Source organism: Hypanus sabinus, chromosome 2 (assembly GCF_030144855.1).
Source record: "Hypanus sabinus isolate sHypSab1 chromosome 2, sHypSab1.hap1, whole genome shotgun sequence".
Classification (NCBI taxonomy): Eukaryota; Metazoa; Chordata; class Chondrichthyes; order Myliobatiformes; family Dasyatidae; genus Hypanus; species Hypanus sabinus.
Window position 1 is genome coordinate 199,130,228 of NC_082707.1, and position 25,129 is coordinate 199,155,356.

Here is a 25,129-nt window from a genome sequence, read left to right on the forward strand (position 1 = left end):
AAGGTTAACCCTTTTTCCACTGAACCAAGTCTATCTGACCCACAAGGACGGCCGCCCCGTTCCACTGAATCAAATATCTCAGACTTCTTCTGAGCTCCGTTACCAGGTTCAGCACCACGTGCATCCCCATCTTGGACACACTCAAACGCGACATTGGCCTCTTCCAGGCTTTCAATACCCCTACCCTTTTTAAATCCTAAGTTCCCCCGTTTCTCCCAGGTACTCTCTGGGCAACTCCCTTCCAGAGTAAACTCAACGCCACGGGCTGAAACAACCTCATCTGCCAACCCAGCAGACTTCTTCGAGGTAAGGGCACCCTTTTCGTCTAGGGCTGCCCTCATTTCACTATCGGGAACACCTTTAGAAGTTTCAACTTACTCAAACAGTTCTGCCAACCCAGACAGATCATCTATGTCCAACCCTGGACCTTTTAACCGCTCTATCGGTTCTGCATCTTTATTTTCTGCCTCTAGGACCTTTCTACTCGTTAAAGGCAGATCTACCTCTGCTCCCTTCTCCTCTTTCACTTTACTACTCTTCGTTTACCACCCTCAAAACCCTCGTGGTACAGGGTCGATAGAAACGTCTCGGCCAAATCAAAACTGGCCAGATTTAAACTGCTCTCGTTCTCAGCTGCCTTTCTCGACAGGCTGCGAGTGACCGCGCATGCAGGATAGATTTGGGACTCTAGGGTCCGGGCCACAGCACTCGCCGGTCGGCGGGTCGGCATCATGGCTGCCCAAACCTTACCTCCTGCTAAATCGTTACCGAGAAGGACGTCTGCGTCGGTTCTCAGGAACTCGGATGGCACCCCTATTTCAACAGGTCCAGACACCAGCTCACAATCCATAATGACCTCATGTAAAGCCACCATTTCTATTCTTTTGCTGATCCCCTCGACCTTTACCATGCCCGTTTTTCAACCAAATTCTAGTACCTTACTGCTGATCAACGACAGCTCAGCCCCCGTGTCTCTCCAGATCCATACGGGAACTGGTCTGTCTCCCTCCCTCACAGACATGGTTCCATGTGACAGACAAGCCTCAGAGTCTTCTCGTACTCTGTCTACCCTGGGCTCTCTGGTCGATTTACTGATTACCACGGCACACCCGATAGGGACTACAGCTCTCCCTTTTCCAATCTCTTTCCTCGGAGCAAAGCATCGAGAGGCAATATGCCCTTCCTTCCCACAATTAAAACAGGTAAAGCCCGGAAACCTCTGGCCGTCTTGCCTTTCCCCCTCAACCTTACTGCCAGCTCCCGGTGGGACCTCTGCCTCACTTGTCGGACTTCCTCGATTGTTCCCACGGTCTCTCTGGGAACTTTTATTCGAGGAAAACTTTGTCTTGTGGGTTAAAGCATATTCATCCGCGAACCTAGCAAATTCTGAAATGGACTTACTCGGCCTCTCATTCAAATACATCCGGATGTCCTCCGAAACACAAACTTTAAATTCCTCAATCAACATTAACTCCCTGAGACGCCCATAATCCTCGTCCACTTTTTCCGTGGTGCACCAATGGTCCAAGAGCATACCCTTCTCATAGGCAAACTCGGTATACGTCTGATTCCACCCTTTTAGGAAATTTCTGAACTTTTGTCTATATGCTTCAGCTACTAGCTCGTAACCCCGGAGAATGGCCACCTTTACTTGGTCATAGTTCTCTTCCCCTTCCCCCTCCGTGGACAACGCCGCATATGCCCGTTGTGCCTTCCCTCTTAACACACTCTGTAACAACGCCACCCACTGCTCTTTGGGCCACTTCTGATTCACTGCCACCTTTTCAAAAAGCAAGAAGTAACTATTAACATCCGTCTCCTCGAACGGGGGTACTAACCTCAACGCCCGACTGACATCAAACCGCTCCTCTCGGTCTGACCCCTGACTTCGTTGCTCTAGCTTTAACTTCTCCATCTCCAAGTCATGTTTCCTCTGTCTCTCTGTCTCCTTCTCCCTCTCGGCTGCTTCCAACTCTTTAAACTTAATTTCATGTTCCCACCTTAATTTTTCCGACTCTAACTGATCTGCCCCACTAGATGTTACCTTTTCAGGGATATTTTCCAATACCTCAGCTGTAAACACATTCTTCCCAATATAATACTGAGTTATTGCCCTTCGCACCTCCCACATTTTCATCGACACCCTCACCCCTGTTAGGTTTAACTCCTTCGCCAATTTTATCAAGTCCGATTTGGAGGCCCCCTCCAATGCCTCCAGAGTCGGGTTTTCTATAAATTCCCCCATCTTTGCTGGTTTCCCATCTGGCTACTCGTGTAACCAGATCCAAATTTTGGACCTACAAGCCTGATTCACAGGCCCTGCAATTTGGTGTCAAATCCCAGACGAGCCCCCAACTGTTACGAAATCCCGTAACTGGATCACTTACCAGCAAAGATAGAGAGGTCCGTTGAAGTCTGATGGTACTATTTTTTAAAGTCTTTATTTATGAAAGGGGCACAAACGTAAGATTAATACAAACACTCAGATAATATACGCAGTCACTACTTAATCTAAAAGCACGGGTCTAATAATAACCATCAATAAGAAACAGCACGATCATTTGTCTAGGGGATAATATAGTGTCAGATGGAAATATAAAAGTCACTCAAATTCCTGCAGGCTTCTGGCGGTCAGCGGGGGGGGGGGGGGGCGCTGAGTTTCCACTTGTTGGAGAGAGAGAGAGAGAGAGATTGGTGAGAAAAGGAAAACTTGCCCGGGTCTTTCTGAAGCAAATCCGTTGAATCAGGGGAGCAGGCTTCCCTGTTGTTAGTTAAAAGCAGTTTTCCGTGATTCCAGCCACAGACTCCAGGCCCGGAATCTAACACACGTGGCTTCCTTTAAAATGGCTTCCCGCTATGACGGGATCGCTATCGTGTCTTCTTGGTGCGTCTGAAGGGGTTGTCCCCCCCAGACCCTCCTTTATACTTCCTCACAGGGTTGCAGGTGTCAATCAGGTTGGGATGATGCAATCTCTCTCTCAACCAGCCCACTTTGCCCGAGGGCTTTACACGTGGTCTCCATGAGACAGTAGTCAATGTCGCCTTATTTTGCATCCCGGTGGAATGCGGTATTCGGCACGTCTCTCTCTCCCACTTCCTGGGTCTACTGAACCCCCCCCCCCCCCTCAACTAGTGCTCTTGTGATTCTCACAAAGGAGGGGGCTGCGGACATAACATCTGTAACTCAGTTTCTCAAGTCCTGGCAACATCCTTCTAAACCTTTTCTGCACTCTTTCAACCTTATTAATATCCTTCCTGTAATTTGGTGACCAAAACTGCACACAATACTCCAAATTTGGCTTCACCAATGCCTGATCCAACCTCACCATTACATTCCAACTCTTATACTCAGTACTTTGATTTATAAGGGCCAATCTGCCAAAAGCTCTCTTTACGACCCTATCTACCTGTGATGCCACTTTTAGTCAATTTTTTATCTGTATTCCCAGATCCCTCTGTTCTACTGCACTCCTCAGTGCCCTACCATTTACCTTGTATGTTCTACCTTGGTTTGTCCTTCCAAGGTGCAACACCTCACCCTTGTCTGTATTAAATTCCATCTGCCATTTTTTCAGCCCATCTTTCCAGCTGGTCCAAATCCCTCTGCCACCTTTGAAAACCTTCCTCACTGTCCACTACACCTCCAATCTTTGTATCATCAACAAATTTGCTGATCCAATTTACCACATTATCATCCAGATCATTGATATAGATGACAAATAACAATGGACCCAGCACTGATCCCTGTGAGGCACCATTAGTCACAGGCCTCCACTCAGAGAAGCAATCCTCCACTACCACTCTCTGGCTTCTCCCACTGAGCCAATGTCTAATCCAATATACTACCTCACCATGTATACCTAGCGACTGAACCTTCCTAACTAACCTCCCATGTGGAACCTTGTCACAGGCCTTACTGAAGTCCATGTAGACAATATCCACTACCTTCCCTTCATCGACTTTCCTGGTAACCCCCTCAAAAAACTTAATAGATTTGTTAAACATGACCTACCATGCACAAAGCCATGTTGACTCTCCCTAATTTGTCTATCCAAATACTTGTAGATCCTATCTCTTAGTATTCCTTCCAATAATTTACCTACCACCAACATCAAACTTACCGGCCTATAATTTCCCAGATTACTTTTAGAGCCTTATTACTTAGAACCAATTGACTTCCCAGCTCTTTACTTCAACCCTCCCTCTTTCCCACTTTCTCCTATCACCTACTACCTTATAATTCTTCCTCCCCTTTCCGCCACCTTCTTGTTCTGACTTCTCAGCTTTTATTTCCAGTCCTGATGAAAGGTATAGGTCCAAAATGTCAACTGTTTACTCTTTTCCAAAGATGCTGCCTGGCCTGCTAAGCTGCTCCAGAATTTTGTGTGTATTGCTTTGACTTCCAGTGTCGGTAGATTTTCTCGTGTTTGTCAGTGCTCAAATCTACGTTAGGAGGACATCTCATTAGTTTTGGAATGAAAAGCAGCATCCTGAGAGCAGATGTGGCAGAGAATGAGGAAGTGTGAGAAGGGAATGTTATTTTTACAAGTGACAGGTTGGTAAGAGTATAGACCCCATAGCTGTGGGAGTCAGTGGATTCATAAAAGATATCAGGAAATAAACTATTTCCCTTCTGGAATGAAAAGCTTTAGCCTGAGAGCAGATACACCAAAGACAGAGGAACTGATTATGGAATGAAAAACTTCCTTCTTCAAAGAAAGTGACTTCCCTTCCTCACCAGCAACACTGCACTCACCTGTATCCCTTCTATTTCGTGCACAACTGCCCTCACCCCATCCTCCCACTACCAAATCATGAATAGGGTTAATCATGTCCTCACCAACCACCCCACTAGCCTTCACATCCGGCAATTAATTCTTTACAACATATGCCATCTCCAACAGGATCCCACCACCAAACACATCTTCCCTAATCCCCCACTTTCCACTTCACAAAGGGATCTCACTCTACATGGCTCCCTTGCCCACTCATCCCTCCCAACTGATCTCCCATCTGGTACTTACCGTTGCAAATGGAACCTTCTCCCTCACTACCACTCAGGGCCCCAAACAGTGCTTTCAGGTGAGGCGATACTTCACCTGCAATTCTGTTGGTGGTCCTTTACTGTATCCGGTGCTTCTGGTGTTGCCTCCTGTATGTCGAGCACCTTCACCCCATCCGCCTCAAAAAGCAGGATTTCTCAGTGGCCACCATTACAATTCTACGTCCCATTACTATTCTGACATGTCAGTCTGTGACCAACTCCAGGATGAGGCCACACTCAGGCTGGAGGGGCCCACCTTGTATTCCGTCAAGATAGCCTCCAACCTGATGGTATGAACATCAATTTCTCCTATTAAGGGAGGGATGTTTAGGGGAGACATCAGGGGTAAGTTTTTTACACAGAGAGTTGTGGGTGCCTGGAATCGTGTGGATCATCAGAGGCACAATACAGGCCCTTCGGCCCACAAAGCTGTGCCAAGCAAGTCCCAACCTTAGAACTACCTAGGCTCTACCCATAGCCCTCTATTTTTCTAAGCTGCATGTAGCCATCCAGGGCTCTCTTAAAAGACCCTAATGTTTCCAACTCCACCCCCACAGCCAGCAGCCCATTCCACACATTCACCACTCTCTGCGTAAAAGAATTTACCCCTGACATCTCCTCTGTACCTATTTCCAAACACCTCAAAACTCTGCCCTCTCATGCTAGTCATTTCAGCCCTGGAAAAAAAGCCTCTGACTATCCACACAATCAATGACCCTCTTTATCTTGTACACCTCTATCTGGTCACCTCTCATCCTCCATTGCTTCAAGGAGGAAAGGCCAAGTTCACTCACCCAATCCAGGCAACATCCTTGATAATCTCCTCTGCACCCTTTCTATGGTTTCCACATCCCTCCTGTAATGAGGTGAACAGAATTGAGCACAGTACTCTAAGTATGGTCTGACCAGGGTCCTATATAGCTGCAACATTATCTCTCAGCTCTTAAACTCAATCCCACGATTGATGAAGGCCAATGCACTGTATGCCTTCTTAATCACAGAGTCAACCTGTGTAGCAGCTTTGAGTGTCCTATGGACTCAGACCCAAAGACCCCTCTGATCCTCCACACTGCCAAGAGTCTTACCATTAATGCTATACTCTGCCTTCATATTTAACCACCTCACACTTATCTGGGTTGAACTCCATCTGCCACTTCTCAGCCCAGTTTTGCACCCTATCAATGTCCCGCAGTAACTTCTGACAGCCCTCCACACTATCCACAACACCTCCAACCCTTGTGTCATCAGCAAATTTACCAACCCAAACCTCCACTTCCTCATCCAGGTCACTTATAAAAATCACAAAGAGTAGGGGTCCCAGAACAGATCCCTGAGGTATACCAGTGGTCACCAACCTCAATGCAGAATATGACCTGTCTACATCCACTCTTTGCCTTCTGTGGGCAAGCCAGTTCTGGATCCACGAAGCAATGTCCCCTCGGATTCCATGCCTCCTTACTTTCTCAATAAGCCTTGCATGGGGTAAAACCAAATTGTTTAGCAACAGTCTTCTGTCCCAAACAAACAAATGGAATCCCGCCCGTTTTCCCAATTAGTTTTTCTTCTTTAAGAGTTGTGCCAAACAAGCAGCTGCCTTGATTAAACAACAGGCAAATTTACCAGAATCCATTGCCTATATTCTGATTTCTGACCTGGTTATATACATACTCTTTAATGTCCTGTTAATCTGGGTCTCCAAGTTCCTCTGCTCTCCCACCAGACTAGCTGCAGTTTCATTCAGAATGTTATTCATTTCTCACCGCACGACATGGCCTCACACTTGCTGTGAATGCATTCTGTCTGCCTCCTCTCAACCATATCTCCATTTAATTCCTTTGTCAATTCCTTTGGTCCTTGAAAGAACTACACAGTGCATTTTGCTGCATTTACAGAATGAAACACCACCTTTTCTTGGCCTGTATCCAAATCTTTGAAATGATCCAGGACTGAATGTTGAGTAACTCCCCGTAGCTGTTTTCTCTCAGTTAGCTGGTTTATAATCCGGCTTGCTACCCATTCTTGAAAAGTATTTTGCTTAAGCCATTGTAATAGCAAAATTGGACACCATTAAAAGCTTTCCTGTAGAAGGACTTAGACTAGGAGAATGGGCAAAGAAGAGGCAAATGGAATACAGTGTTGGGAAGTGTATGGTCATGCACTTTGGTTAAAAAAAAAAGCACAGACTATTTTCTAAATGGAGAGAAAATTTAAAAATCTGAGGTGCAAAGGGACTTGGGAGTCCTCGTGTAGGATTCCCTAAAAGTCAAGAGATTGCGGCTGAGGGGGAAAATGGATAAGCCATGATGAAATGGTGGAGTAGACGCGATGGGCCTAATAGCCTAATTTTGCTCTTATGACCAGGGGTTCCCAAAATTTTATGGCATGGTCCCCTACCATTAACTGAGGGGTCCATGGACACTAGATTGGGGACCCCTGCTATAGATCTCGTGCATTAGAAGACCCCATTTCTCATGTGCACTAATACTTGGGATAACTTCATATCATTTCCCGATTGATTATCGGTGCTTGTCCATAAATGAGGTCAAGTTTAACCATCTGAGCTTCGTTGTCCAGTTCCTAGTTGGGATGCCACAGAGCTCCATATGCATTACATAGGGTTCTTCTTGTTTACTTGAATTCATTGCTATGATAAATTGGTTTATTATTATCAGTGAGCTATAGTGAAGAACTTTGTTTTGCATGCCAGACAGATCTATTTCATCACATAATACCTTATGAAAGTACGAGAGAACAGCAATAACAGAGTGCAGAGCATAGTGTTGCAGTTACAGAAAATGCACAGTGCATGCAAACCATTTGTGTGAATCCATAATGAAGTTGTCTGCAAGGTCAAGAGTCCATCTCATTGTACAAGGGGGCCATTCAATAGTTTTATCAAAATGGTATAGAAGTTGTCCTTCAGCCTGGTAGTACATGCTTTCAGGCTTTTGAATCTTCTGTCTGATGGGGGGAGAGAGAAAAGAGAGTGCTTGCGGTGGGTGGGGTCTTTAATTATGTTGACTTGTACTCTGCTAATAAATAAGTAGCAGAAACCTAATCAATTTATTTGACTGTTTAATTGCCTGAACAGTTACCACAGGGGATTTGACTTCGTAGGCAAGTCTATTGCTGCCTGCTTTAAGAATGATCTTTTAAAAACACGATGTGCTCTGCTTAGTGATGATCACAGGCACTAGTAGGGAAGAAGAACCCAGTGTGGTTGTCAAATTTCTCTCTGAGGTGTTCAGTTCCATTTCATGGAAATGTTTTGTTGTGGCTCTGAATGTAATAAATGGGATGGGGAACCATTCGGAAGACTGCAACACCAAATTAATCTCATCAGTGTTATGCCAGCTTTCAATTTTTAACCCAAAAAATTTATTCTGCTTCACTGCAGGAGATTTCGGAGAGAAGAGATTTGACTACTAGCGGAGTTCTACAGAAGACTGAGTATTAATCTTTTATCTCCACCCGTCTTTCAATTCTTTTACTTTCAGAGAAATGTGGATAAATATACGGATTGAGTGTTATGGAGGGCTGTGGTCCGGATGTGCATTGATGGGACTAGGCAAAATAATAATTCAGCATAGATTAAATTGGCCAAAGGGTCTGTTCTGTGGTGCAGTGCTTTATGACTATTACTCCGCGTTGCACAGAATCCCTACTTTAAGACTCCAGTTACTGAAATTGTTGGGTATTTTAGGGTTTTCAGTAATTGAGAATGTACTAATGCATCAGTAGTATGTTTGCCTGCCAGCCCAAGCAGTTCTCATCCTGACCATTGATTCCGTCTGTGTGGAATTTGCACATTTTCCATGTGACCACCTGGGTTTCATCTGGGTGATCTGGTTTTTCTTCCACACGCCAAAGATATGCAGGACATTAAGTTAATTAGTTATGTGTGGTGGGAAAATCAGGGTGGAATTGATGGGCTCATGAGAGAGACTAAGTTGCAAGGAGTTAAGCGGAATACTGGGATTAATATCCTGCTTCGAGAACTGAAACAGACTCAATGGATGGAGTAGCATTCTATGCTATTAGGAAATATAGGAATAGCTAAATGTACATTGACTGTAATTTATATTTAACCTTAATGATTTTATCCTTCTGAATGAGCATGCATAGCTATGTTTTAAGTATTAAATCAATAAACAATTGTTCTCAAAGTGGTTCTTCCATTCTCTTCTTGTGTGTTTTCTATTTCCATTTCCAATAATGTAATACAACATGATGCAGTGCCTCACCCAAAAAGTCGACTGTTCCTCTCCATCGATGCTGCCTCATCTGCTGAGTTCCTCCAGCACTTTTTGTATGTGATTCTGGATTTCCAGCATCTGCAGAAACTCTTGCATTTATAATACAAGATATATTTAATATATATTTTACTTCATATTGTCTTTGTTTGAGGTTTCACTGTCCGTATGTGTGCGTTGTCAAATGCCAGGGATTAACAAAAGTGAAAAGCGGCCCACTTGCATTGCAGCATAATGGGCAATGTGTTGTTGTCTTCCTTTTTTTTGCCATTAGTTATGCTTCATTCAAGAAATTGGATTGATCCAAACAATAGCAGAGACTCAAGATGCAAGCAAGGCTTTAGGCTTGTTGTCATTCTGAGATATTCATGAAACTGAGAGCTGAGAAGCTGACTCGGGGAGTTCCGGTGAGTTCTAGACAACTTGGTTCATTTTAAAACAGATGGTTGAAGGAAGTGTGGGTTGTGTTTCAGATTTTAGCTCTACCTATGGCCACAGAAATTCTGCACCTAGGGTTCGAGCAAAGTCCTCATTGTACATGTTCGAAAGCCTCTAAAGATGATAAAAGAATCCTTCAATTTATAATTAATATTGTCTTATAATTTATAATTATGTATGCATGGTATCTATATAGTACAGAATGCAAAATCACCACAATCTTGTTGTCTTGAGCAATGACAATGAAGTTCTATTTTATTCTATTCTACTCAATATATCTTGAGCTGGAACCTGAGTACACAGCCATCCTGCTTGGATTGAATGCAAACTTCTGATCAGCTTGACCTGGTTTCAAAGTTTTCCTCCTAACACTTTGTGGGGGGAGGGGGGTAGAGTTTAATAATATATCTTCTAAAAATAAACTATTTGAAATCAAAGCAAAGAGATTAATGTTTTTTTTTAGTGTGAAATACATGAGTGCATTGTTTGCTAGTAAAACGCAACTTCATAGTTCTAGTCTATTTTCTACAGTGGAGCAGAATATTAACCAGTGACTGATAGAGGTATGGTACATACTTTTATTATTAGGAATCAAAGGCTTAAATCGTTACTAAGGATGTAAACTGGATCTCTGCCCTGTTGAAATATGTTAATTCTTACTCACATGTTGCATTTAATTAATGCTGCAAATTAAATACATCATATATTCATAAGAAGCTGTATCAGACCTCTTCTTGAAGAGTAAAGATGAAACAGGATAAAGGAAAAGGTGAAGGGTAAAGATGAAGTATGTGGTCATTATGGGTACAGTAAGGGATTTCTGTCTGAAGTACAGACTATAGAGAAGCTTTGCAAATAAGCTCTGCATGCTGCAGGTACTCTGTCCATAGAAGATAACTGAACCTGGTTTATTGCTGCTTGAGTGATGCCGTATAAGACAATAGGTTATTTATTTAGCTTGTTTCAAAACAGACATTGCTGACTAAGTTGCTTAAATCAAAGAAACTTTTAGGCCAGATGGATAATGTCATTTAACATGTCAAATAACTGATGTGTTTATGGTTGGAAGGGTCACATGCTCAGGGGTTAGCTTTACAACAGTAGCGGAGAATTTTGTCTTCAAGAAGCTTTTTGACTGTTTGTATAAAAGAGGTATCTGGGGAAATAGCACATACATGTGAAGGCACCCAAGTAGAAGAGAAAGGGAATGAAAACAGAATTTCATGTTTAATTGGAACGGGGTAAAAGAACATCAACAAAATGGAAGAAACATGGGGCGATCTAGAATTCATTCCTCTGGCTTCAATCTCTGCAACAGATGATTTCTTTGTCTGCATCATTGGCATATCATTTCAGTTTATAGGAATTGTACCTGTGGTGGAAATGCTTTGTGTTCTGGAAATTGATTGTAATTTGGAAGTGTTTAAGATAGAATTCCTCTGGGAGATTTAAATGTGTTTTAAGAGTGTTGTTTGGATTTAAATGTGTATCACTGAAAATAAATGAACTGCGTTTCAACTACTTTGTTAGCTGAATTATCTTCTTCTTTGTAGGGGTGGGTACACACTGCTCAATAGTGGGTATTTGCAACTAAACTCACTGTGGTGAATAAACAGGGAACTGAACTAGTCTTTGAAGCTTGGGTAGTTACGGTATAATCTCCCTTTAGTGAGAGTATTCATGACTATTTATTTCCAACAGGGCTTAAGGTCTTTGCTTGAGTTTAAAACTTTGCGGTCAGCAAACCCAATACCATCACAAGCAGGTGCACTGGTAGATATATTAAAGTGGTCACTGAGTGTATGTTTAAGACACAAATAGATTTTTGCATAGCATGGGAATTTAAGGTATGAGGAAAAGATAGGTAGATGGAGCTGAGTCTATGGTCGATTCAGCCATGGTCTTATTGAATCATGGAGCAGGCTCAAAAGGCCAGGTGACTGCTTCTGCTGTGATTTCTCATGTTCTTACGTAAACTGTTCATCCTAATTCTTATTTCAACAAAAATGAAATTTTGCATGTAAGAAAACCAAGCTGTTCCTAATAATTACATTGCTGTGGAAAATTAACTTTGCCCACTGTGCACATGATGCAGAATATTGGTCTAAAGAGTTGAAATCCACAGATAATCAGAAAGGATTCTGTTATTGTAAAATTGATCAGTTTCTTATAATATTATTTCACCCTCAGGACAAAACAGAGTGAAACATACTTTTTACCCACCTTAAGTTTATTAAAAGTAACTGAAATGCTGCCAGGATTTGGCAGTAGGCTTGCTCAGGCATACTTATCGACTTGGCTCAGCTGTCTCTTGCAAGATCCAGAATGAATTCACCTCTTGAAGACCTGCAGAGATAAGACTTGAGGCAACAGATCATTTAATCCATATCAATGTTTCTCTCCAGCATCAGAAAGTAATTTTATAGACCTCTCTCTGACCTACCACCCTCCTGCCCTATTTCATCAATTCACATGGGCACTGTTCCCCCTAAACTATATGGGTGTGTGACCATGCAGTAACTTAAATGAACTGAATTTTTAACTGTATAATGTAAATATAATTTTGAAATTATGGTAATCTAATTTTGAAATCTATGTTAATGTATTTGTGAACAACCCTGTAACTTACATTGCCAATGTTTCAAGTTACAACTCTGTATCAAATTGTAACAATAAACACAGAATGGAAGTCAGTAACTCATTTTTAATAAATCACCAGCCCACTGAATACTAATGCCATCTAGTCAAAACATTTAACTTTTTCCATTGTGCCTGGCAGTTATTTTGACTGCCTGACATCTTTTACTTAGGTTGTGAGCTGTAGTTTTGATTTTTTTGTACTATGAACATCAAAAATGTAAAATGCCGTACAGCTTTCGGGACGTGTAAACATTTCCTGCTCAGAGCAATGTTTGGTCCATGCAGCTGTAAAAGAAAAATAGAGGGAACATTGCACAGGGACATGATGGAACAAATTGTCTCATTTTGTGTTGTTAAATTTTGTGTTTTCATGACCACAGAGTATAGTTGCAGTTGAGCTGTTTCTCTGCAAAGTCCTACTTCAAAACTTAAATAACCATTTTGAATTCTAGACTGAAAACCACCAGCAGTGTTAGAATTCCCCAACCTAGAAGAAGCCCTATCACATTCTGAGCAATGAAATCAACTATGTGGCTTTAAATGTTGGTCAGTCTTAATGACATTATGGATTTTTTTTTGTTTTACTGTGCCAATATGAAATAATCCCAAATTTTCACAGAAACCACATATTGCATGCTTAACTTTACTTAATCAATAGTTTCAGAAGTAACCAATAGCTGTAATAAACCTCTGTCACAGTTCCTTAGCAAGTCCTTAAATATTGTTCTGCGAGAATAATTTGCGGGATGTAATCAGGGGTTAGCCCAAATGTGCTGGTTATCTACATAAATGACAGAATTGCTCTGCATTATGGGAGTCAGTCGGGTTTTGGCAGACAGTTGTTTGGTCTGATTCACTTCAGCTTCATGCAACCATTGTTCAGCCCAAACAGTTTGAAAGTCCATTCAAGTGACAGAATGCCATTGGTTAATGAGCAAGAAAACCAATGTTGAAAATGAGAAACTCTAGCGCTGTTATAAGGGAACATTGCTGCTTCTCTGTACTTCATTGAACATAGCAGGACATCTTTAGGGCCACCTTCCTCTGACAAAGCAGCTACCCAACTATTAACTCCAGTGCAGTTCTCTCTCTAGGTAGAACAATGTGGCGTTGGATTGAAATGAACTGAGCAGAACTGAATATTGCTGGACTGTTTTGATGTCTTGCTGCTTGATGTTATTTATTTTGTGTTTCTTGCTAATTTTTTGTGCCATTTGTGCAATTTCTTCTTTGCAAAGTTGGGGTTTTGATGTTTTTTTTCTTTGGGTTCCATAGTTTCCTGTTTTGTTACTGTGGATGGATCTCAGGGTTGTTTATGCCATGCATATTTGGTAATTAATGTAGTTTGAACTTTGATGAACTATTTAAGGGCTTTAGGATGATGGCCAGGCAGATTTTGAAGAGCAACACATACAAAATGCTGGAGGAAATCAGCAGGCCAGGCAGCATCTATGGAAAAGAGTAAACACTTGACGTTTCAGGCCAAGACCATTCACCAGTTTTGAAGAGCTTATTAGAAATTCTAAGATTCAATGGAATACAGATGGAAGACCATCAGACACAAAATACTCTGCAGTTACTGGGGTCAAAGCAACAAGCACAACACGCTGGAGAAACTCAGCAGGTCGGGCAGCATCCGTGAAAACAAACAGTCAATGTTTCGGGCCGAGACCCTTCTTCAGGACTGAAGAGGGAGGGGGCAGGGGCCCTTTAAGAAGGTGGGGTGAGGGTGTGAAGGAGAAGGCTGGTAGGTGCCAGGTGAAAAACCAGTAAGGGGAAAAATCAAGGGGTGGGAGAGAGGAAGCAGCAGAGAGGGGATAGGCAGGAAAGGTGAAGAAGGAACGTAAGGGGAAAGCACTATGGGTAGTAGAATGAGGCCGAACCCTGAGGGAAGTGATTGGCAGCTGGAGGAAGAGGCAGAGTGCAGAGGCAAGTTCTGGTAATTCCCTCCCCCTCCCTTCCCCTATCCCAGTTTCACTCTGCCCCAAACAGTCCTTCCAGGTGCAGCCTCCTCTACATCAGCAAGACCCGACACAGATTGGGGGACCGCTTTGTTGAGCACCTCTGCTCCATTCGCCATAACTGACAGGATCTCCCAGTTGCCACTCACTTCAACTCTGCTTCACATTCCCATTCGGATATGTCCATACATGGCCTCCTCTACTGCCATGATGAGGCCAAGCTCAAGTTGGAGGAGCAACATTTCATATACCGTCTGGGTATTCTCCAGTCCCTTGGTATGAACATCGAATTGTCCACTTCCAGTAATTCCCTCCATCTTCCTTCCCCCATCCCACTTTCACTCTGCCTCATCTTCCAGCTGCCTATCACCACTCTCATGATTCTGCCTTCTTCTACTACCCATAGTGCTTTCCCCTTACATTCCTTCTTCACCTCTCCTGCCTATCTCCTCCCCCACCCCTTGATCTTTCCTCTGATTGGTTTTCCACCTTTCCCCTCCCCTATCTTCTTGATGGGGCCCCTGCCCCATCCTCCTTCAGTCCTGACGAAGGGTCTCAGCCCGAAACATTGACTGCTCATTTCAATGGATGCTGCCCGACCTGCTGAGTTCATCCAGCTTGTTTGTATGTGTTGATTTGACCCCAGCATCTGCAGTGTACTTTGTGTTTACTATTGTTATTTTTGTTAGGCTAGATGAAGTAATGGCAAAAAGTTTCCAAAGCACACATAAGCAAAATATAGTAGACTCTGAAATCAGAAGTGAGAACCAGAACGTATGGTAATTTTCATGAAAACAGACAATAGGTTCTTAGTAAAGAAATGGAATTAGTTTGTTATTGTCAATTGTGCTGAGGAATAATGAAAAGCTTAACTTGTATTACTGTTCATATCAATCAGTGCATTGAAATTTTTTCCTCCACCATCAGTTTTCTGAATGGACGATAAACCCATATACACTACCTCAGATTTTTTCTTATTTTTTGCTCTTTTTGTACTACTTATTCGATTAATTTTTTCCTGATATATATTTCTTATTATAGTTGATAGTATTTTATTATCATATATTGTAATGTTCTGCCTCAAAATAAACAAACTTCACAACATATGGCAGTTATATTAAATCTGATTCCGAATCTGACATTTGACAACATGCTTTTCTTTCCAGCACCTTTAATGGGATGTACCCATGAGTCATGTTCTTTCCAGTGTTGTTATTAATTTCTACATAGAGGAATACAGAGTACAAGAAAGTGTATATGAGGTCAGAAAAGATAAAAAAAAACAGTTACATTACATCTGTTCATAATAACAATTACATTACCCCATATTCATATAAGTTAATCAATAGTTACATAACTATACTAGTTTATTACAAAAGAAAGAAACATTTAACTCCTACCAAGGCTGAAGCTGTTCATTAAGGAGAAAAAAGGTAAATACCTTCTTATATAATAAAAATTAATAATAGCCAAGATCTGAGTTTAAATAACGAATTTGAGGTTTTGAAAATAATTCAGAAAAGGTCCCCACAATGTTTGAAAGTCTTGACGAGATTTAGAAATTGAGCAACAAATCTTCTCTAAATCTAAACATGACACATAATATCACATAACCATTGAGCATGAGTAGGAGGAAGAACATCTTTTCATTTAAACAAAAGCGTCCTCCTAGCTATAAGAGAGCTAAGGGCCAAACTATGTAAATCAGATGCCTTCAACTTCAAATCTTGTCCCGCAAAAATACCAAAAAGGACCGTCAGAGGGTTAGGCTTAAAATTGACTTTAAAAAAGTAAGGAAAAAGTTTGTAAAATTTCCTTCCAATATTTTTCAAGATTCGGACAGGACCAAAACATATGAATTAATGAGGCTTCTCCATTATTACATCTGTCACAGCAGGGAGATACATCTGAGTAAAAACGAGATAGCTTCTCCATAGCCATAGGAGCTCTATGTACCACCTTAAATTGTATGAGGGAATGAGGAGCACATAACAGACAGACAGACAGACAGACATACATACTTTACTGATCCCGAGTCAGTAACAACAAAGTATTAACCAGTTTAAAAATTTCATTCCAAATTCCCTCAGATATCGATGTCTGTAAATCGTGTTCCCAAAGATTTTTAATTCTGTCTAAAGGAACATCCCTCATCTCCAAAGACATACCACAAATCTTAGATATTGAGCCATTATGAAGAGGTGTCAAACTAAAAATTATGTCTAGTAAGTTCTTATCTGAGCTTATAAGAAATGTACATAATTGAGATCTTAAAATGTCTCTAATTTGTAAATATCTAAAAAAGTGAGTTTTGGGTAATGAGCCATATTCAATGCTGACCTTCAGTAATGTGTGTGGAAATTCCATGTTCTCCATGTGAATGCATGGGTTTCTTCTGGGCACTCCAGTTGCCTCTCACATTTGACAGGCACAGGATCTGCAGTTTAACTGAACACAATAAATAATTACTTTAGTGGGTATGTGAGTAATAAACTCTGAAAGGTTTGAAAAAAATGTATGGAGAATTTCAAAGCAAATGGGGTTAGTATAGGGCCGGTGTAGATGATTGAGAGAAATCTTTGAGCCCAATGTATTTTCTTACCATGCTGTATCACTCTATGAATGTGTTTATTAAGATTGTTACAGCCGGGGTTTGTAATGGGGATAAGCTTCAACTACCTATTAAATGCGCCCAATGGTGTGTGCCTCAAATAGGCTTTGACAGCAAAGTCCAGATCCTTGCCTTATGGCTTAGCTACTAAGCCCAGTGGAACTGTTTCTACTGACAGGAGAAGGGGCAAAGGCAGCCTTAAAACCAACTGTTTCAGGCAGATGGGGCTTGTCGGCCGTGCTTGGCAGTTTATCTAGGAGAAGAAAACTCTGATCTCAAATCTACACTGCTTTGCGGCAACACCCACTCATGGGGAATACCTCAGGAGTAAACCTCAGAGGAAAGATCCTGAGCTGGAGTTCTTAAGGTCATCCTACGTTGAGTTCAATGCTGACTGGCAACTCCTGCGACACTGCTGGTGCCAAACTGTATCGGTCTGTGCCGTTCTTTTGAGTTCATTAAATGCGTGGAGAGGTGGTAATTGCTACATGGGCTACAGTTTTCTCTCCATGTTGTACTGCCCAGGCTTGCATATCTAGATAGCTAGGATGTAACATCCTGTTAGACCATGAATGACAGAGACCTAACGTCACTCTACCACTCTGTGAACAGGAGGGTCACTGCACAAACTTCTGCCTTTGCAAACTTGCTGGCATTAGCTAGGATTTTGAGAAAAGAATCACATTCAAGAAGAAATGGAAAAAGATTTCTGAATTTATAAACTCATTGGAATTCTAGCACTCACAAAGCCTTTCGCGGGCCTCCTGGTATTTGTCGGAAAAGGTGTGTAGGAATTAAAGGGGCAGTATAGGAATATTTATTTAGCAAAAAGTTAACCTTTTTGCTCAGAGTATTGAAACACTTAATGAATTTTCCACATTCCAGATGGTCAAATGCCAATATTGTGAAAATGCTTCCTGCACAATGGAGACTGGAGCCAATAAAATTTAACACAGCTGTTTTAAAAAAGGAATTGCAGCAGGCAAAAATGTTAAAGCACAATGAGTTAAAGTTTCTTCATTCTTACTCACCATATGCTGAAGAAAATGAAGATTCCAGACAACCGTTCCTCGACAACACTATAGTAGGTCCCTTTTGCATGATTCTGACTCTGAACTAATTCTTGATTTAAAATAACACATATGGAACAGTACTGCTCAAGGACAGACATTTCAGCCTGTGAAGTTACACCAAATAATAAGCTAATGACACCTAATCTCTTCTGCTTTGCCACCCGGGGGTCACCCGATTTTACCATTTTGTGAAAGCCCTGAACCTGCCGTACTCCCTTGAGGACATCAGGACGATGACCAGGGACTGCCAAGTCTGCGCTGAGTGCAAACCGCACTTCTACCATCCTGAAAAGGTGCAACTTATCGAGGCCACCCGCCCCTTTGAGCGACTGAGTGTTGTCTTTAAGGGCCCCCTTCCCTCCACTGACCGCAATATCTATTTTCTCAACATTATCGACGAGTACTCACGGTTCCCCTTTGCCATCCCCTGCCCCGACACCACTGCCACGACCGTCATAAAAGCCCTGCGCCAGCTCTTTACTCTGTTTGGATATCCCTGCTATATCCACAGTGATAGAGGGTCCTCCTTTATGAGTGACGAGCTGCGCCAGTACCTGCTGGCTAGGGGCATTGCTACTAGTAGGACCACGAGCTATAATCCCCGGGGAAATGGACAGGTGGAGAGGGAGATTGCCACAGTGTGGAAGGCCACATTTTTAGCCCTTAAGTCAAAAGGGTTGCCAGTCTCTCGATGGCAGGAGGTCCTCCCCAAGGCACTCCACTCTATCCGCTCTCTGTTATGTACGTCCACCAATGCCACCCCTCATGAGCGCCTATTTTCTTTTCCCAGGAAGTCTGTCACTGGGACCACACTACCGGCTTGGCTGACGTCCCCAGGGCCAGTGCTGCTCTGGAAACATATGAGGAGCAATAAATACTCCCCGCTGGTCGAGAGGGTTCAACGACTACATGCGAACCCCCAGTATGTCTACGTGGTCTTATCTGATAGGCAGGAAGACACGGTCTCCGTCCGCGACCTGGCGCCCGCAGGAGCAGCAGACCACTACCCCGAACACTCCACGGTAACTATGAACCCTGTACCCGAGGTGACACCGCGCACACCAAGCCCTACACAGACTCCTCACGACACTCCCATACCGGGCGCCTCGCACACGCATGAGGGATCACTGACGCCTAGTGGGCTGACACCTCCAGTCAGGCCGGAACCAGCGCAACCACCGTCTCCGGTGCAATCACAGCCGGTGCTACGTAGATCGCAGCGACAGATTCGACCATCTGATAGACTTAACCTGTAAATATACTTGTAAGAAACTTCGCCCCATGGGGACTCTCTTTTAAAACAAAGGAGGGGGTGGGTGAATGTGGTGAACTACATGTACCTGTCTGGACACGCCCCCTGCTGACTGCTCCGTGGTGCAACCAGGAGAGCTGCTATGCCATGGGTCTGGCTCTGGTGACCCAGGGTCAATTCAGTGGAATGTTAGTGTGGACTTGACACGCTGAGCTGCCTACGTACATGCTGCAGTAACCGTAATGACACTGCATCATGTTGGAATCCGAATCATGTTTAATATCACTGGCATCTATCATGAAATTTGACAACAGTAGTACATTGCAATGTATAATAATAAACTCTATAACAAGAACTATATATAATGTAATATAATTATATATCAAATTACAGTGTAGAGTAGATATGCGGTATATGGTGTGTCTGGGAGGGCTAGCAGCTCTGGCGAAGGGCCTTGTCATGTCCATTCCAGGGCAGTTCACTCATCTTTTGTCCCCACCGGACACTCAGCTCTCACATATGGCTCCAAGTAGTTGTTCTCATGTGACAGCAGCCACACACTGGTACACCGCTTCGACAAGCAGGCTAAGCCAGGTGAGCGTAGCTGGCAGCCTCGTCCACTGGTGAGATAGGGGGCATGCCCAGGCAAAGTCAGCTCCAGCAGACTGGACGGATGAGATCGACAGTGCTCTATGGAGTGCGAAGGGCATGTCATGGTACAGAAGACCTTGTAGTCACCCACTGCAATCAAGGAAGACTCCAGTTTGTGATGCTTGTTCGTACCACTGGATCCAGATGCCTGAGATTGAGAGAGTGGAACTGCCCTAGTACAATGGCTTTTCCACTTTAAAAGCTCTCCACCATAGATTTCCTGTCATCTTCAGACATGACAACCGCCATATATATATACATAAGTTAAATACGTAGTGTAAAAGCGAGGGGAGAAGGAATACCGAGATATTGTACTTTGGTTCATTGTTCATTCAGAAATCTGATGGTGGAGGTGAACAAGCTGCTTCCATAACTTTGAACATCTGTCTTCTTGCTCCTGTACCTTCACCTTGATGGTAGTATTGAGAAAAGGGCATGTCTTGTGTGATGGGGGTCCTTAATGGTGGATGTCACCTTCTTGAGACATCACCCCTTGAAGATGTCCTTGATGTTTGGGAGGACAGTGCCCATGATGGAACTGGCTGACTTGGCAGCTTTCCGCAGCTTTTTCCAATCCCCTCCATACCTGATGGTGATACGACCAGTCATAATACTCTCCACAGTGCATCTGTAGAAATTTGCAAGAGTCTTTGGTGACATAATACTGATATGTAAACCACTGATTGCTCAGCTATTTATTTTCATTTGACTGTTACACAACTCAAGTCTTAGAAAAGCATTATAGAAAATAATTTCTTCAATGGAATGTGACCCCCTTCAGCCACATGCAACGTTACTGAAGATTTTCCTTATATAAATTAAAAAGTAATTGCTTACTTCATTTAAATTAAGTTTTCATGGATTAATTTATTTGTGTCTTTGGAGCACATGACTAGCCCCTCATGACCGATAAAAATCGATATGAAAGTGCATGGGTCTTCCACATAGACCTGGTAATTTATAAATTGACCAGCCTATTTTCAGTGCAGTTCTGTTACTAAAGGATTTTTCTTGCAGAGAATCATAAATTTTTTTGAAGTCTAAGGTATTATCAGCTTTATTGCTTTGCTTTATTTGACTAATTAAACAAACTGACTAATGTGACACTGAAGAGAAATCCACTGTTCATACCACAAACAAACACATAATAAATAAGAGATTCTTCAGATGCTGAAAATCCAGAGTGAAATAAGTACAATGCAGGTGGAACTCGGGTTGTCAGGCAGCAGCAATAGAAAGGAGTAAAGAGTCAACGTTTCAACACCCTTCATCAGGACTGGAAAGGAAGTGGGAAGAAGGCAGAATAAGAAGGTGGGGGAAGGGGAAGGAATACAAGCTGGAAAGTGGTAGTTGAGCACATGGTTAAAGAGATAACAGGGGAGTAGCCAAAAAAGGGTTTCACTGAACTCCCATCAATGAGAGATTTATTTGAAGAAGTTTAAATCTTATCTTCTTTCCAATCCTGATGTAGGGTCTTGAAACGTCTTTATTCCTTTCCATAGATGTGATCTGACCTGCTGAGTTCATCCAGCATTTTATATTCGTTAAAAGTTTGTGGAGTCAACTGATTTCTTAACCAATTGCTTATGCCAGTATATTTATAAAACAAACTTATAGTTCCGTTGTCGGGTTTTCGCCCTAAACATTGACCAGCAAATTGCTTGTGGGTCCTGGTTTCACCATTTGCAGTCTCTTGCACCTTTAGTTCTCTATATTGGCTGTCCTTGTCGAGCACCTTCCATCCTAGCAGACAGAATCTCCCGGTGGCCAACTATTTCAATTCCATTTCCCATTCCCGCACCATTCCCGTTCATGCGCTCCTCTACCGCCACAATGAGGCCAGACACGGGTCACAAGATCACTAGACAAAGGAGCATAAGTAGGCCATTCGGCCCATTGAGTCTGCTCCGCCACTCCACCATGAGCTAAACTATTCTCCCATCTAGTTCCAATTTCTGGCTTTTTCCCCATATCCCTTGATACCCTGACTAATTAGATACCTATTAATCTCCTCCTTAAACACCCTCAATGATCCGGTCTCCACAGCTGCATGTGGCAACGAATTCCATAAATCCACGACCCTCTGGCTAAAAAAATTTCTCCTCATCTCTGTTTTAGATGGCTACCCTCTAATTCTAAGACTGTGACCTCTTGTCCTGGACTCACCCACCAAGGGAAACAGCCTTTCCACATCTACTCTGCCCGACCCTTTCAACATTTGAAATATTTCTATGAGATCCCCTCTCATTCTTCTATACTCTAATGAATACAGTCCAAGAGCTGACAAACGCTCCTCATATGTTAGCCTCTGCATTCCAGGAATCAAGTCTCTCTGTAACCTTTCCGTTTCTTCACCACTTCCTGCTCCTCCACCTATGTTGGTGTCATCGGCAAACTTAGCCACAAAACCATTTAATCCATAATCTAAATCATTGATATACAGTGTAAAAAGAAGCAGCTCCAACACCAATCCCTGAAGAACACCACTATTAACTATTAATAGGATCCCTTTATTCCCACACCTTGCTTTCTGCTTATCAGCCAATGCTCCACCCATTCCAATATCTTTCTCTGTAATTCCATGGCTCTCATCTTATTAAGCAGCCTCTTATGCAGCACCTTATCAAAGGCCTTTTGAAAATCCAAATACAGAACATCCGCAGCCTCTCCCCGTCAATCTTATTTGAGATTACTTCAAAAAATTCCAATAGGTTGGTGAGGCAGGATCTTCCCTTCATGAAACCATGCTGGCTTGGGCCTATCTTGTCATGCACCTCGAGGTATTTCATAACCTCGTCCTTGATGATCGACTCCAATAACTTTCCAACTACCCAATTCAGACTAATAGGTCTGTAATTTACTTTTTGCTGCCTCTCTCCTTTCTTAAACAGTGGAAATACATTTGCGAACTTCCAGTCCTCCGGAACCATGCCAGAGTCCATTGATTTCTGGAAGATCATTTCCAATGCCGCCAAAATCTCCAAGGCCACCTCCTACAGAACCCATGGGTGCACCTCATCCGGTCTGGGAGACTTATCTATCCTTAGTTCATTTAGCTTCCCAAGCACTTTCTCTCTAGTAATCTTGACTGTACCTAATTCTATTCCCTGAGACCTCTGGCTATCAGATATTTTGCTAATTTCTTCCACTGTGAAGACTGATGCAAAATACTCATTTAATTCCTCTTCCATCTCTTTGTTACCCATTATAATTTCTCCAGCATCATTTTCAATCGGTCCTATATCTACAAATGTCACTCTTTTACTCTTAATATATTTTTAAAAACTCTTAGTATCCTTTTTTATGTTAATTGTCAACTTCCTTTCATAATTCATCTTTTCTTTCCTAATGACTTTCTTAGTTTCCTTCTGTAAGTTTTTAAAAGTCGTCCAGTCCTCAGTTTTCCCACTAATTTTTGCTTCCTTCTTTTGCTTTTATTTTAGCCTTAACCTCTCTCGTTAGCCACATTTGTGCCATTTTTCCATTCATGATTTTCTTTTTTCTTGGAATATATTTTTCCTGCACATTCCTTATTTCTTGTAGGAATTTCATCCAACTCTGCTCTACCGTCCCTCCACCTAGATTACTTTTCCAGTCAACTTGGCCAGTTCCTCTCTCATATCACTGTAATTTCCTTTGTTCCACTGAGATATCGATACACCTGATCCCAGCTTCTCCTTTTCAAAAATTTGAAAAAAAGTTGAAAAAATTTGGGTCGAAGGATCTACACCTCATACTCCACCTGGATGGTCTCTAACTTGGTGGCATGGGCATCAATTTCTTTAACTTCTAGTAACCACTCCCTTCTGGCCCCGCACACTTTGTTCTCTCTGATTCTGATAGCACTCTCACCTCTCCCCCTGCCCTCATGATATGCCCATCACCTGACTCTGTACCTCACATCCTTCTCTTTATTCTATGGTCTACTGTTCTCTTCTGCCAGACTTATTCTTAGGCTCTTTAGCTCTCCCACCTATCACTTCCTAGCTTCTCACACCATTCCCTTTCATGCCACCTACTTCCCTCTCACCGGGACTCAATTATTGCCTGCCATCTTATACTTCTCCCCCTCCCCCACCTCCCACTTTTTATCCTAGCTTCATCTTCCTTCCTTTCCAGTTCTGATTGAAGGTTTAGCCCAAAATATCATCCGCTTGTTTCCCTCTATAGATGCTGCCTAACCTGGTGATGTCCTCCAGCATTTTGTATGTATTGGACCTTTCTCTTAATGCTTTCTAGGACCTCAACCTTTTCACTTTCCCTTTGTCCCTATATTCTACACATTTTGTTTACATTTCAGCTGGGTTTCTTTTTGCACCAATGTCTTTTATTCTTTTCCTTGTTGGTCTTCACACGATTCTCAGCTGGAGGTTCATATATTGTTTTTTGTCTACTTATAGCAGTAAAGATATACTTGCCTTGGAGGCAGTGCAACAGAGATTTTCTTGATTGATTCCAGAGATGAGAGGGTTGTCCAGTGGGAAAAAGATTTAGCAGAATGGGTTTCCAGTCCTGGAGCTTGGAAGAGTGAGCGGCAATCTTATTGAAATATAAAGGATGCCGAAGGGGTTTAATAAGGTAGATGCTAAGTGGTTAATTCCCATGGCTATAAAAGCGTGAATGGGTAGAAATAACTTCAGAATATAGAACATAGAACAGTACAGCACTAGAACAGGCCCTTCAGCCCAGAAAGTAGTGCTGAACCAATTAAATTATAATCAAATGGCTAACTAAAGTAATCTCTTTTGTATACATAATATCTCCTTCCATTTTCCTCACATTCATGTGCCTATCTAAACATTCATAATGTATCTGCAGTGGATTCCCGACTCCCATCACTCTGGGTAAAAAAAAGCACTTGCCCCTCGCTCCTCCTTTGAGGTTATTGCCTTAAAAGTATGCCCTCTCTAGTATCAGATATTCCAACCCTGAGAAAAAGATACTGTCTGTCTATTCTATCTATGCCTCTCAAAATTTTATAAAGCTCTATCAGATCTCCCCTCAGCCTGTGCTGATCCAGAGAAAACAGCCCAAGTTTGTCCACCCTCTTGATATCGCACATGCCCTCTGATGCAGTCAATATGGTCCTGAACATTTTGAATTAGAACCTGAAGAGCCTGAAGAAACAACTTTATTATTTGGGTTGTGAATCTTGGGAATCTGTAAAAGATTTCTTTCACTGAGAGCATGATTGTAATCTGCTATG